Genomic DNA, 16,401 nt, shown 5'->3' with positions numbered 1-16,401 from the left:
CATTGGATTTCATGTATCCCAGATCAGCAAAATACTTGTTGATTCTGTTGTACCAACTTCTGGGAGCTTGCTTTAAGCCGTAGAGACTTTTCTTGAGATGGTAAACATACTTCTCCTTTCCTAGTTCAACATAACCTGCTGGTTGTTGCATGTAGACTTCCTCGTCTAGGTAACCATTGAGAAATGCATTCTTGGCATTGAGCTGGTACACATTCCATCTGCTGAGTGTCACAAGTGATATCAAGAACGGTATTGAATCCATCTTTGCTCTACTACAGCATAAGTCTCATCATAGTTGTGACTAATTCCCAAGTATTATTGTTGTATAAAGAATCCATTTCTTCATTCATAGTAGTTTGCCATTCTGGCTTGTCAATTGCGTCTTCAAAGTACACTCGCTTTTCTGTAGCCATGATGGTAGTCATAAGAGCATAGTTGGTGGTTTCAGCCTGAATTGCTTTGCCTTTCTAAGCATATGTCAATCTAGCTAGTGGTTTGCTTTCCCTAGTAGACCATCGGAGTTGTTGTGGTTCATCTTGGGGTGCTTCTAGTAATGCTTGCTCTTCTTCATCAACCTTTTCTGTAGATGACTGAGTAATCGATGAGTCTATCTCATGTCTATTTGAGGTTTTCCATTGCGATTCCTCATCAAAGATTACATCTCTAGAGATAATGACCTTGCGGTTGATGGGATCATACAAAATGTATGCTTTGCTCTCTTCACTATAGCCAACCATGATGCATTTATGTGACTTCGCATCCAATCTCCTGCGATGGTCATCATGTATGTGGGCATATGCTATGCAACCAAATATGCGAAGATGCCCAATGCATGGCTTGTGTCCATTGAATGCTTCATAAGGTTTCATACCCTGAATCGGTTCAGTTGGAAGCTGATTCAGCAAATAGTTTGCAGTGGCTATTGCTTCTACCTAATACTGATTCAGAAGATGCTTCTCACTAAATATTGCTCTAGCATTGTCTGCTAAAGTACCATTCTTCCTTTCAGCTCTTGCATTCTATTGAGGAGTATCTGCACATGTGAATTGTCTTTGAATGTCGTGACTTATGCAAAAGTTCATGAATGCTGAAGACATGTATTCACCTCCTCTATCTGATCTCATGACTTTGATCTTTCTGCCTATCTAGGTTTCTACCATGGCTTTGAATTCTTGAAATCTGGAAAAGATTTCATATTTATCTTTCAGAAAGTAGACCCAACAATATTTGCTGTAGTCATCGATGAAACTCAAGTAGTAAAGTAAACCATTGATGCTGCGAGTCTGGGCATAACATTATACATCTATGTGAATCAAATCAAGAATAACTCTAGCTCGAGAGGTGCTTCTGCCAAAGTTGGTTCGCTTTTGTTTGCCAAAGTAGCATGGTTCACAAACTTTTCCAAGAAACTCTAGCTTAGGAATCCTAATTGCCATATTCTGATTCCTGAGATCTATCAAGCTCTTGAAATTGACATGTCCATATCTCTTGTGCCATTTTGCGGATAGTGGCATCTATTGCGGCGGTTGAGCTAACATGGCATGCAAACCTGGTACTATAGCTAGCATTCTGAACAAACATCCTTCCTTGACTCCTTTTCCTACAAGCTGAAATCCTCTAGATTTGTCTCTGATAGTGCATTCATCTCCGTCGAAGATGATTCGGTAGTTGTGTTCCATCATTTGACCTACTGGTGACAAGAGGTTCTTGTTGAGCTTCGGAACATGGAGTACATCTTTCACCAATCCTTTTGTACCAGTGAAATCATTCGTAGGGATAATGCATGTCCCTTGAACTAGATTCACTGTATTATCTGCCGTGTAGATGACATTATTTTGACCTTCTAATGGTTTCATATCTGTGAACCATTCTTGATTGCTTTGTCATATGAGATGCACCGTTGTACCAAGGATCTTGATCTGCTTGGTCGACTTGATAACTGAAATCGTCTTTTGAATGGCTTGTGGCAAATGATGTTGGGAATAGCTAAGAGGCTTTACAAGGCTTGAAATGATGTTGTGCAGAATGCCAAATAGCCAAATAGGCTTTACAATGATGGCATGTGTGTGTGAAATCAAATCATGTGCTATCTGCCCACTGAACAATCGATCAATGCATCTGAACACTCTGAAGTCAGCTCATTGAACTAATTTACGTCAGGTTTCAAGTAATGTGATGATGTGAAACCACTTGTGAGTGTAGGGACTAACTCCGAGTAGGAACTAGTTTGGAATTTCGGGCATGGCTTAGATTGGCAACTTGGAGAAATTCAAATCGTCTATGGCAATCTAGTCAACTCTGATCTAGATCTAGATCAACCGTCGATCGAAGAAAAGAACAACAAATAATTTCTTTTTCTTTTGTTCTTTTTATGTGCTGGGTCAGATGCGTCGATGTAGAGGTTGATGTGTGTGAAGGAAGTGGATTGGTTGCTGAGGCTCAAAAGCGAGTGATACTTGTGCCAAATGTGCACATGATGTAACGAGCGCGTAGAGCACAAAAAATCGAGCGATTTTCCTTTTTGGGGCATCCTCAAATTCTTCCTGGATCAAGAGATATGGCTTGATCTAGGTGGAGGGGCAAAAAGGTTGCAAAGTGATGATGTGGCCACTGTGTTCACATGCAGGGGTGTGTCAATGGAGCAGTGTGCTAATGTGTCACCTGTGTGCACATGCAGTGTGCACAGTGTCCTTACAGAGGGGTCAAAGTGCCTCATAGGGGACACGTGAAGTGGCACTTTGACTGGTCAATAGATGATTAGGATGATGATGTGGTAGATCTACTGAGTTTAGTTGATGATGTGGTAGTGTGCCACATGGATGTTGACTTTGACTGGATGATGTGGCTAAGTGATGATGTGGCCCTTGTGGATAAGGTGCCATGTGGCAAATAATGCTACATGTTGACATGCCATTGTATGGGATGCTACTGATGTGGTAGTCGGAGCCTATGTGGTAGATGAGGTGCCACGTGGCAAGACCATGACCAAGCTGTGGTGAGGTGGACCTCGGAGTAGTGACAAGTGTGCCACGTGTTTGTGCCAATAGACCACACCTCTGTGTGTGGTTACCCTTGCAGATAGGGTGATGGAATGCGCGAGCTCCTTGGCGTTGGCGTCTACCGCTTGGAGGTCCATAATTTACATGAAGGTGTGGAGGCGCGTCTGTAAGCTCATTGCAGTTTTGATGGCGTGATTGGTTAGTAGGCCTTGGTGCATGCTATGGCAGAGGTAGCGTTGGAAGGCACTGTTGTCCATTTGGAGGTGCACATTGTAAAGAAGGTTGTGGGTGGCGTTGAGAGCCCGTGCTTGGAATTGTCAGTGTACTTGATGGAGGCGCCTATGCTTGCAGCTTGGAGAGTTGTCAATCGCGAGAATCTTTGGAGTCGTGGAGGGCTAGAAGAGCCAGTCAACTCATTGAAGTTTGGGATTCAGACTCTTGAAAGGAGCTCATTTGGCCTAAGAGACCCCAATTGCTCAAGCCGGAGTGGTCAGTGGTGGTTGATTCTTAGCATGAGAAGCAGGCCACTACTGATCCACAACAAAGAAACAGAGGGCATGAAGGAAGGTATGTGTTTGTGGACGATGCAATAGAGCAACGGTCTTTGCAGAATGTTTGGCAAGTTAGAACCACAGAAAGTACACGGGTTGCTATTCCAATCCCACAAAGGGCAAGACTTTGAAGCTCCGTGACCTACAGTTCTCAACTCCTTTGCGGGGGCTGTGATGATTCTAGTCATAAGCTAGGTAGCCGCTTGGTCGCCTATGGAGCACTTCTAGTGTCAATTGACGAGGCTGCTACTTGGTGTGAGAAGAGTTGCCTATGCTGCTAAAGGTTGTCTGAGTTAGAGGTTGGCTCATTGGTTGCACTGTAGGGAGCCTTGATGGTACTTTGGTCAATGGAGTTGTGAGCTTTGTGGCCGTCGATGGATGTCTGTTAGTAGGAGAAGCTAAGGCGAAGTCCGTAGTTGTTGTAGAGCCCGTTGGCTGAGTCGTTGCATGAAGCCTTAGACAAGCATCAATATCCTCAGCCAAGACAAAGTTTAATGCAGAGCAACATTGAGCTACAAGTGCCAAGCCTAAGAGTAGTGATTAGAGGTAGCACTCTAGCTTCAAAAGATTTGAGCAAGAGTCAGTGGCAAAGTCCCCGGATAACTTCATTCGTTTGTTAGATTGTCAATGCTACTGTGTAATAGGTAAAGAGCTTAGGGAAAGCTCTCAAAAGATATCTCTCAAACTGAATGGATTTCAGTCTCTTTCTCTTAATGAACTCACAAGCGATTTCTCTCTCCTTCACGAAGAAAGTCTCACTAACACTCAAGAAGAGTGAATGGAATGAATCGAAAATGGATGGAAAATCTCTCTCTCTCTCTCTCTCTCTCTCTCTCTCTCTCTCTCTCTCTCAAATGACGAAATATTTTTCTCAAAGAATGGGTGATCTCTCACCGGAAGTGGACTTTCATGGAGAACACTCAAGAGAAGCTCTCAATCTCTCACATGCTCTCACAGATGGTGTCTTAGCGGAAGGCAGAACCATGCTCTGATACCATGACAAAACATGAAGAGGGGAGAGGAGAAGAGTGGAGATGAGGAGAGAGGGCACGACTAGAGAGCACACCACAAATGACTAACTGTACACTAGATTTAGTTGAAAATGTAGAATATATATAAACCCATTTAGGGTTAGGGTTAGGGCATCTAACCCTTTCCTTTATAGCACTCTATATGTGTTAGTGGTATGCACATGTAATCACATGATGTTGAGCATGGTCTCTCAACAGTTGGCACAACTCCCTTATAAATACTTCACCTAACACTAGTGCAAATCCATCTGCTTGTGATTAATTTGAAACATCATTCTTGATTTCCTTGTTTAATTTGGATGCTAGATGATTCTAACTCTTTAATCTCCTTGAGTACGAACATCCCTGGAAAAATCTATCAAACTTTCAAACATCTTCTGTACCAAGCATCCCCTAAGTAGGCATTAAGCTAGAGTTCCTATAACAAAGCCTCATATGTTGTTTCCATCCTCTTTTATTCTTTTTTCTTTTTTCATAAAGGGTTTTGTATATATTAAGAGGGTGGTCAACCCTAAACGCAAGACCGAATACAACATTTGGTCAAAATGGAAGCCAAGCAGCCCTGACCCCACGAGCATATAATCCTCCACTGCAGCAAGCGCATTGCTCACTCTCGGATCTTTCTCCCTCAACAGCTTGCAAAACTATTTCAGATAACTCCTAACCAACCTAAGAATGGTCGACTCCCTCGGGGCTAGGTCGACTTGCTGGTAACGTAACACGATGCTATTGCAAACCTCCCAAACTAACAACAGAACTGTTGCACCGATGTAAGGCCAACTGGCCGCCTATGTGGAGGGGAGCTTTGATACATCATCGAGATGAACCCTGCACCAATAACCTCCCACAAAAAAGCACCAGTTACATGTATTTGATCCATGAGGAGCACAACATCAATAATCAATGATTAAAACCACATATAAAATGTGGTTCAATTTGAGCAATTCTTAGCTTCATCAATGTTAATCCATAAAGTTTATTATTCTATTTCATTTCATCTTCATCAAAAAAGGAGAAAGATAACAAATTGATGACATCTTTGAAAGGAACTTTCCTCTACAAATTCAACTCTTTTCAACACCAAGTGGTAACTTAAGAGGGGGAAATAATGGGTAAGTTGTACTCAACGTACATTCTCCCACTAATGTCTCCTTGATGCTCAATCACATACTACTTTGTGCATTGTTATTGGCTACCTTGAGTTCCCAATAACATTTTCTTTTCCCTAGTGGTGTTTATGTGTCTGCAAGCAAGCATTATCTCAACTTGATGGTCAATCTTGCCAAATTTGGTATTAGTATTGATTAATCTAAGACACACATGCACAAGCATGTAAAATGATGATGTTCTAAATCATTCACATAGAATTTTAAAGTTGATAGGACACATCCTCATTAATAGATTCTCCAAATACCATTAAATTGACATCTATACTCTCTTATTTTGATGTGTTCAAATTTTGATGTTTTAAAAGATAAATTTATAAAATACCTTAACATATTCTTGATGTTTCTAAAACCATAATTAATTAGGCAAGTTGCACTTCAGCTCGACTTCAAACTGAACAAACCAACTCCCCACTAAGTTTTGGATGATGAGGTAATCTCTATTTAGACGGAAGATATGCATAAAAAGCTTAAGTCAGAGATTGAAGAGAAGCTCAAAGGAGAAGTGAAGAGTCCACTAGATGCAGAGGTGTCTACGGGATTAAGGAAGCAAAGGAGTAAGCTGAAAGGTAGCTCAACTCAAAGAAGCTTAGGATTGGAGGGCTACCAGACAACTGGAATTTAGAAGGAAGGATGGCTATCACTTTGGTTGCATCATTACCAAGGCTTTACTTTAAATACAAAGCAAAGGGTTGAATATGTAACACATGTGAAACATTTTAACTAGTTCAAAACAATATGAGTTTAAAGACCTTCAACTCATCATAAAGAAATTTTGTTAATATACACAAACATTTATTGGTGGTATTAAAATGATTAAGGCAAATCTCATGCTTGGTAATATAATTAGCAACATTGTTGAACAATGATATTATAGAACCACACTAATTAATTCATGTATCGATATCATCTAATATTTTAATTCTATGAACAACGACTTGTAATCTAGTTAGAAAGAGGCCATGTGTGGACTGATGTTCTCAAATTTGATTATTATAAATGGGATCCAAAAAAAAATCATAAGAACAATTCATTCATAATTGAACACTTCATTTACTAAAAAGTGTTATGATCATCTTTCTTTTGGGCTTCCATGACAAGTATTAGCATGATAACTTGCAATCATGCTTTTTTTTTTAAGTCCTATCTATTAAGAGGAGGATGAGAGAGAGGAGTGCACAATCACAATGGGCTAACATCCATTAGATTGGAAATGAACAAAATGAGAATATGTAACCTCTTGCTCCTTAGGTTAGGGTTAGATTTTCCCTATGTCCACTTTTAGGGTCATCTCTACCCCTTAGTAAATGGTGCAACTTACACCATTTGTACACCCCCTCTTAAATTAGACTATATAACTAGAGGGAAAATTACAAAATGGCACAATTTACAACATTCTCAACATTTCCGCTTGAATTGCAATGTATATATATTGAATATACATATCTTACCCCTAAGGATTAGGGTTAGGTTTTTCCAATGTGCCCTTTTAGGGTTCTCTCTAGACCTTAGAATGCTACAATTTACACCATTCTTAACACCCCTTCTTAAATTGCATTGCATAAGTATAGGGTGCAGTAAAAAATGTTTTTGCCTTTCATGAAATCAAAAATTGAAATTCTGAAAATGCACATTCTACTGACACTTTTAATTATAATAGACAAATTAGTCAATAAATACATAACATCAATGAAGATGAATGAGGAGGGTGGATGGAAAAGAATGTAGTAAAAGGGTAACTCCATACGACCTTTGCATGTCTACAAAACACGGAGTCTAATCAAAGAGGAGTGAAAAAATAAAAAAGATATAAAATACATTTCTAGAGCTCTTTCCTAATAAATTAAAAATTAGAACCTTTTTTAGCAATCAGTTATTAGTACTACAAAAAGGTGTGCAACTTTAGTAGTATGCAAAGCACTAATCATGTAAATTGTAAGGTCAAGAAGTAACAATTTTAGTTCTGATCATGTGTGATGATCATTCTTTTTTTCTTTTTAAATTACTTGATAGCAATAATAATTTGCAAGGAAAAATGAAGTAGAATCACAAAGGCAAATGCTTAAGAAGTGATCACATAGACAACAGCTATAGGCTTGTGCTATTAGCTCTATGCTACTAACATAATAAATCCAATAAAACGAAGTAACTGCTAAGGGTTGTCGTCGTATAATTGAACAAATGAGCCAAGTTTAGTCCATAAGAATATCAAAAAGTACTATTGATGAAGCTGATTGCCATGAATCACAAGAAGTTCATCATGTTAGCTTTGCTTACATCAAAACCAAAAACTCAAAAAACTATGATGAACTCTAAGTATGCTTAGAAATAAATGTTTTACTTGTATGAGTTACAACAAGCTTATTAGTCAACCTTGACAAAATATGAAGAGGGGAGAGGAGAAGAGTGGAGATGAGGAGAGAGGGCACAGCTAGAGAGCACACCACAAATGACTAACTGTACACTAGATTTAGTTGAAAAAATAGAATATATACAAACCCTTTTAGGGTTAGGGTTAGGGGATCTAACCCTTTCCTTTATAGCACTCTATAAGGTTAGTGCTATGCACATATGATCACGTGATGGTGCTATGCACACATGATCACATGATGTTGAGCGTGAACTCTCAACACCTTCCCTCAAGATCAACATCATGAAGTAGGCCTTCCCTCAAGATGATGATTCTGGGGAATCGAAGAAGGACTGAGCATTACATTCCATCACACCCCTTTAATGGGAATGTCCTTCCTCTGCGTCAAACCAAGAGCTAGTCGGTGTTTCTCGAATAGCTCTTTACGAAGTGGTTTCGTAAAGATGTCTGCAACATTCTCTTTGCTATCACAATGCTGTAGTGTGATGTCACTAAGTAACACTCTTCCTCTGATGAAGTGCTCTCTGACATCAATGTGCTTTGTCCTGGAGTGATATACTAGATTTTTGGCCAATGCTTGAGCTGATTGATTATCACAGTATATTGTTGTTGGCTTTGACTCATCAAAGTAATCTATTTCTGACAATAGTCTTCTGAGCCATATAGCCTCACATGCACCTGTAGTGAGTGCCCTATATTCTGCTTCAGTTGAAGACAAAGAAACAATTGGTTGTTTGTTTGACAACCATGATATAGCACCTTGACCAAGGAAAAATGCATATCCCTGTGTCGATCTCCTGGTCTCATGATCTCCTGCATAGTCACTGTCACAGTATCGATGCAACCGTGGATGACTTCCTCTGTATTCTATCCCAAACTGTCTTGTACCTCTGATGTATCTCAAGACTCTTTTGGCTGCATTCCAGTGAGACTATTTTGGATTTGCCATAAACTGTGCTAGTGAGCTTACTGCATAACAAATATCTGGCCGTGTGATTGTCAGATATATAAGAGATCCAATGAGTTGCCTGTAGTATCTGTCATTGACTGTAGGCTTTTCTGAATCTTTAGTAAGTTTCAAACTCTATTCCATGGGAGTGGTTGCAATCTTGCAATCTGCCATATGAAACTTCTTCAGGAGACTGTCAACATACTTGAGCTGACTCATGAATATGCTATCTGAATCTCTCTAGAACTCAATTCCAAGACAATCGTGCATAAGTCCAAGATCTTTCAGTCGAACTCTGCAGATAAGTCTTGTTTTAGCTTTATGATGAAGCTATCCTTGCTTCCTGTCATAATCAAATCATCTACATACAAAAGTGCAATAGTAATGTCTTCCCCTTGAACTTTGTAGTAGAGAGTATGATCTGCATTGGACTTCATGTATCCCAGATCAGCAAAATACTGGTCAATTCTGCTGTACCAACTTCTGGGTGCTTGCTTTAAGCCGTAGAGACTTTTCTTGAGATGGCAAACCTTGTTCTCTTTTCCTGGTTCAACATAACCTGCTGGTTGTTGCATGTAGACTTCCTCGTCTAGATAACCATTGAGAAATGCATTCTTGACATCGAGCTAATACACATTCCATTTACTGAGTGTCGCTAGTGATATCAAGAACCATATGGAATCCATCTTTGCTACTGGAGCATAAGTCTGATCATAATCTTGACCATATTGTTGTGCAAATCCTTTTGCAACTAATCTGGCTTTGTATCTCTGAATACTGCCATCTGGATTGTACTTCACTTTGTATACCCATTTGTTGGCTATGGCCTTCTTTCCTGGTGAAAGGTCGCATAATTCCCAAGTGTTATTTTTATACAAAGCATCCATTTCTTCATTCATAGCAGTTTGCCATTCTGGCTTATCTACTGCATCTTCGAAGTACACTGGCTCTTCTGTAGCCATGATGGTAGTCATAAGAGCATAGTTGGTGGTTTCCACCTGAATTGCTTTGCCTTTCTGAGCATATGTCAATCTGGCTGGTGGTCTGCTTTCCCTAGTAGACCATCTGAGCTGCTGTGGCACTGCTTGGGGTGTTGCTGGCAATTCTTGCTCTTCTTCATCAACCTGTTCTGTAGATGACTGTGAAGTCGATGCTTCTATCTCCTGTGTAGGTGAGGTTTTCCATTCTGATTCCTCATCAAAGATTACATCTCTGGAGATAATGACTTTGTGGTTGATGGGATCATACAATTTGTATGCTTTGCTTTCTTCACTGTAGCCAACCATGATGCATTTGCGTGACTTCGCATCCAATTTCCTGCGATGATCATCATGTATGTGGGCATATGCTATGCAACCAAATATGTGGAGATGCCCAATGCATGGCTTGTGTCCAGTGAATGCTTCATAAGGAGTCATACCTTGTATCGGTTCGGTAGGAAGCTGATTAAGCAAATAGTTAGCTGTAGCTATTGCTTCTGCCCAATATTGATTCGGAAGATGCTTTTCACTAAGCATTGCTCTAGCACTGTCTGCTAAAGGAGTATCTGCACATGTGAACTGTCTTTGTATGCCATGATTTTTGCAAAAGTTCATGAATGCTGAAGACATGTATTCACCTCCTCTGTCTGATCTCATGACCTTGATCTTTCTGCCTGTTTGGTTTTCTACCATGGCTTTGAATTCTTGAAATTTGGAAAACACTTCAGATTTCTCTTTCAGAAAGTAGACCCAACAATATCTGCTGTAGTCGTCGATGAAGGTCAAGTAATAAAGTGAACCATTGATGTTGCGGGCCTGGGCATAACCCCATACATCTGTATGAATCAAATCAAGAATACCTCGTGCACGAGAGGTACTTCTGACAAAGTTGGTTCACTTTTGTTTGCCGAAGCAGCATGCTTCACAAACCTTTCCAAGAAACTGTAGCTTCGGAATCCCAATTGCCATATTCTGATTCCTGAGATCTAACAAGTACTTGAAGTTGACATGACCATATCTCTTGTGCCATTTTGCAGATAGTGGCATCTGTTGCATTTGAGCTGACATGGCATGCTTGTCTGGTACTGTAGCTAGCATCCTGTATAAGCATCCTTCCTTGACACCTTTTGCTACTAGCTGACCTCTTTTGGATTTGTCTCTGATAGTGCATTCATCATCGTTGAAGATGAATTTGTAGTTGTGTTCCGTCATTTGACCTACTGACAAAAGGTTCTTGCTGAGCTTTGGAACATAGAGCACATCTTTGACTAATCCTTTTGTACCAGTGAAATTGTTCATAGGGATAACACCTGTCCCTTGAACCAGATTCGGTGTATTGTTTGCTGTGTAGATGACATTCTTTTGACCTTCTAATGGCTTCAATTCTGTGAACCATTCCTAGTGATTTGTCATATGAGATGATGCACCGCTGTTGATGTAACAAGGATCTTGTTCCACTTGGTTGACTTGATAGCTAAAATCCTCTTTGGGATTGAAATCAGTGTCTAGGTGCATTGTATCAGTCTGATGCAATTCCTCACTTGCAAGAAACATATTTCCATGTTCATTTGCAAAATGACTGTGACTAGAATGTCCACCACGATGATTTCCTCTTCCTCGGGAATTCCCTCGATTGACCGCCTTGGTCGTACTGCTTCTTGCATCAATCTCTTTCACAATGTCCAAACTTGTGACAGTAGTTGCACTGAATGTTTGACACATTGGTGGATGCATTTCCTCATCCTTGGAATCTTCCTCGATTGGAATGATTTCCTCTTTGCTGATTTTGATGTTGCTGAGGATGATGCTGATGATGATGCTGATTTTGACTTTGATTTTGTTGATGATGGCCACTTTTCTGATATGATCTACCTCTATTTCTGCCTTTGCCTCTGCTTCTGTCTGAAGCTATGAATGCTTGATCATTAGAATGACCTTTACGTGCTTGAATGGCCTGAGTCCTGAGTTCTTCATCAAGTAGAACTGACTGAAGTACTTCCAGTGTTGGAATTTGCCGTTGGATGGCAATACTCTGAACTAGATTCTCATATCCTTCTCCTAGTCCATTCAGGATTACTTGAACCATTTCTGTGGGATTCATAGTCTCTCCTGCTGCTGCAAGTTGATTGTTGTAGTCTTTGATGCGGAGTACATAAGCATGACCGGTTTCACTACTGCTGCGGAAACTCTGGTTGATCTGGTTTCTCAGGGTGAGAATCCTGGATGTGTTCTTGGACTTTAGAGAGCTGCGAACATATCCCATGCTTCTTTTGATGTCTTGACTGTGTTGAGCTATCCTAGCATGACATCTTGCACATTCTGCTTGATCGGGTGATAGGCATACTTGTCTTTCTTATCCCATTCTGCTTGAGCTCGAGCAATGGCAGGATCTGCTACTGGTGTGGAAACTATTTGTGTAGATGTAGATCCCGATGTAGATCCTGTTGCTGGTGCTGTAACAACAGATGGAGTAGAGCTACTGGTGGCTGGATCGGCCAATGGTCTAGGTATAGATCCATCGACATACTCCCATTTGTCCTGAAGCACAAGAATGGTCTCCATTCGGTATTTCCATGTACCATAATTGGAGTTGTCTAACTTAGCAGATGCCTCCAGATTGAGGTTGCTAGTCAACATGGTGCAAACAATGTACTCAAAAAGTGTCCTGAAAAACTCTGTATGAATCAACTGCAAATACACTGAAGATGCTAAGTGAAATCTCTGTACCGTCGGTGAAGATAGAACTGCAGTATATAAAATTTGATCTGTGTTACAAGGCTTGTGGCAATGATTCCGAGAATAGCCAAGAGGCTTTACAAGGCTGAAAATGATGTGCACAATGCCGTGAGATAGCCGAATAGGCTTTACAATGGTGGCATGTGTGTGTGAAATCAAGTGCTATCTGCCCACTAAATCAATCTGCAATGCCTCTGAACTCTGAAGTGCTCACTGAACTGATGAACGTAAGGTTTCAGGTAATGTAATGATGTGGAATCGGATGTGAGCATATGGATTGACTCCAAGTAGGTACTAGTCGGGAATTTTGGGCATGGCTTAGATTGGCAACTTGGGGAAATTCAAAGCGTCCCCTCTATGGCAATGTAGTCTACTCTGATCTAGATCTAAACCAACCGTCGATCGATGAAAGAGCAGCAAATAATTCCTTTTCTTTTGTTCTTTTTAAGTGCTGGGTCAGATGCATCGATGTAGAGGCAATTGTGCGTGAAGGAAGTGGTTTTGTCGGCGAGGCTCAAATGTGAGTGTAACTTGCACCGAAATGTGCATATGATGTGACAAGCACGTAGAGCATAAAAAAACGAGTGACTTTCCTTTTTGGAGCGCCCTCAAATTCTTCCTGGATCAAGAGATATGACTTGATCTAGGTGGAGGGGCCAAAGGAGTGCAAATGGTGCTCAATGATGATGTGTCACTGTGAGTCACATGCAGTGATGATGTGGCACTATGCTTAGCAAGAGGTGTGCCAGTGAAGCTCTGTGCTGAGGTGGCAGGAGTGTGCACATGCAGTGTGTGCACAGTGGTGTGCACAGTGTGTCTGGCAAGGGACTGTGCCTGCAGAGGGTCAGTGCTGATTGGACTGCTGAGGTGGCAGTGCTGAGGTGGCACAGATGATGTCAGTAGGGTGAGGTGGCAATGCTGATGTGGCACTAATGACGTGTCCCTGATGATGTGGCACATGTGACGTGGCTAATGACATGTCACTGATGATGTGGCAAGTGACGTGGTAGTCGATGATGATGTGGCAGTCGATGATGATGTGGCAATCGATGATGATGTGGCAGTCGATGATGATGTGGCAATCGGTGATGACGTGGTAGTCAGTGATGACGTAGCAGTCGATGATGACGTGGTAGTCAATGATGACATGGCACATAGTGGTGTGGACTGCTGACGTGGTAGATAAGATGCCACGTGGAGGATAGAGTTCCACGTGTCGATTTCTGGAGGACCGGAATGTTGGAGATGCCGACGAAATCTTGGGATTCCGTCGTCTTCTACGATGGTTTGTTGAGAAGGCCGTTCGTTGGAGGAGCCACCACTGGGTACTCGATGGATCTTTTTTTTTGGACGGCCGTAGACGTCGTTGGACCCTATTGGAGCGGAGCGGCAGTCGATTGCCTTGTAGGAAGCCGTTGTCGTTCAGTTGGCTATGAGGAGGCCGTTGATGGAGCTTGTTGTGCTAAGGAGCCATCGGTGGGCTAGAGGCGACGGAGCTCTCATAGCTCATAGTCATTGCAGGTGAGACGACTGAGCCGTTTAGGCTTGCTGGGTTGTGAGGAGGCCGGCTCTTTGATGGAGGGGCGCTTCGTTGGAGGCAGCTTTGAGAAGCCAGGAGCTAGGAGCATAGGAGCCGCTGGTGCCGCGTTGAGGGAGCTTCTGATGGAACCGCTTGTGGGAGATGCAAGGTCGATGGAGAGGCTGTCGCCCGTGACACTGTAGATGGTCATATGCGCAGTGGAGCTAGTTGGCCATCTTGAAGAAGGCAGTGGAGCCTTGAAGCTATTGAGTGGTGCATAGGGCTGTTGTAGGAGCTTGGTAAGCTTCCGGATGAGGAGAGCACCTCCCAGCAAGCAAAGGGCCTTAACGACGAGGCCAGGGACAATGTGGGCGTGAGGGCGAGGGTCACTAGGAGAGTGAGGCAAGGATGCTTCTTTGAGTTCTCGCCAGCGAACCTGCCTGTCATTGTGGAGGCAAGGTTGAAGGAAGGCTCGTTGGTTGATAGAGGAGCTGCGTATGCATTGGTGGAAGCCGTGAGCCGTTGACGAAGCTTGGAGCTGGCAGTTTTTTGTGTGCTGGTTGTGTAATAGAAGCGTTCGAGTTGTTGAAGGCGGTTGCTTTGGCTTTGCATGCAGGGTGTTGAGCAAGGAGAGCCACTGTTTGGCCATTGAGTTGAGGGCTACAACTGGCTGCTGCTCGCGTAGGTCGATGATCTACAACTATGACTTGGGTCACAGGAGCTGTTAGTTGCTAAAAGACGAGGGTGTAGATAGCCATCAAGCCCAAGGAGGCTGAGAAGACTGTCGAGCCTAAAGCTGTGCCAAGCCCAAAGCTAAGAAGAAGCTTAAAGAAGACTCTCTCATAGTCTCTCTCTCTCACTCTTTCTTTCTCACAAGAAGAACTCCAATGGATGGAATTGTCCTAGAATGAGCAAAGGAGATTAACGGAAATCTCTCAATCTCTCATGGACAGAATTCTCACATGAACAAAAATTTCTCTCAAAGAAAACAAAAGTTCTCTCAGCGGAAGAGAACACTCAAGAACTCTCAATCACTCTCTCACACTCTCAAGAATTACAATGCCTCAGCGAACACGGCAACGAAGCTCTGATACCATGACAAAATATGAAGAGGGGAGAGGAGAAGAGTGGAGATGAGGAGAGAGGGCACAGCTAGAGAGCACACCACAAATGACTAACTGTACACTAGATTTAGTTGAAAAAATAGAATATATACAAACCCTTTTAGGGTTAGGGTTAGGGGATCTAACCCTTTCCTTTATAGCACTGTATAAGGTTAGTGCTAAGCACATATGATCACGTGATGGTGCTATGCACACATGATCACATGATGTTGAGCGTGAACTCTCAACAAACCTTGCTCATGTCAAAATAGAAAAACACAAAAAATTGTGATGAGCTATAAGTATGCTAAGAAATCAACCTTTAACTTGCAACACAATATCTAAAAATATATAGAGAATGTGAGACTAAAAGATTTGGTGCACTAATAGTTAAAGCCGCCCATAAGATGCATGCTAAATAGCATGCTTATTGAAACTAGTATGTGAAAAGAAATGTGCTAGGGGAGTTTTGATCACTAGGAGTCAATCACAATCAAGAACTTGGTAGCCATGTCTTCTTAAGTAAGGGTTGGGTAGGTGACTATGCCAATGGACTTGCCAAAAGCATTGAAGTAGCAATAATATATAAAGACTTAACAAATGAAAAATGCTTACCAAAATTCTCAACAAACAAAAATGCTTACCAAAACATCAATACGCATTGCAAAAGGTAGCAAACCTTAGCTACAAGAAGGGAGATAGGGCATGAAAACACCTAAAAATAGCACAAGTAGACATGAGCAACTTGACAAAACCCAGAAGACCACATGAGATCCGACAAAACCCATGAGATCCAACAAAACAAGAAGACCAAACACTTGCAAAAATAAACCATGCAAAAACACCTAGTGTGATGAACAAACGGACAACCCATAACAAAAGGCACCAAATCAATTACTCCCTAAAAACACTACACATAATACATGGGTGTACATATAAAAAGAAGAGGGTGCACATACTAGCCATAGTATGAACTAGTCATATGCACACACACTG

This window comes from Dipteris shenzhenensis, chromosome 29, assembly GCF_047967505.1.
Source record: "Dipteris shenzhenensis isolate YYH24624 ecotype China chromosome 29, Dip_SZ_1.0, whole genome shotgun sequence".
NCBI lineage: Eukaryota > Viridiplantae > Streptophyta > Polypodiopsida > Gleicheniales > Dipteridaceae > Dipteris > Dipteris shenzhenensis.
Note: the sequence above shows the minus strand (reverse complement) of the source record.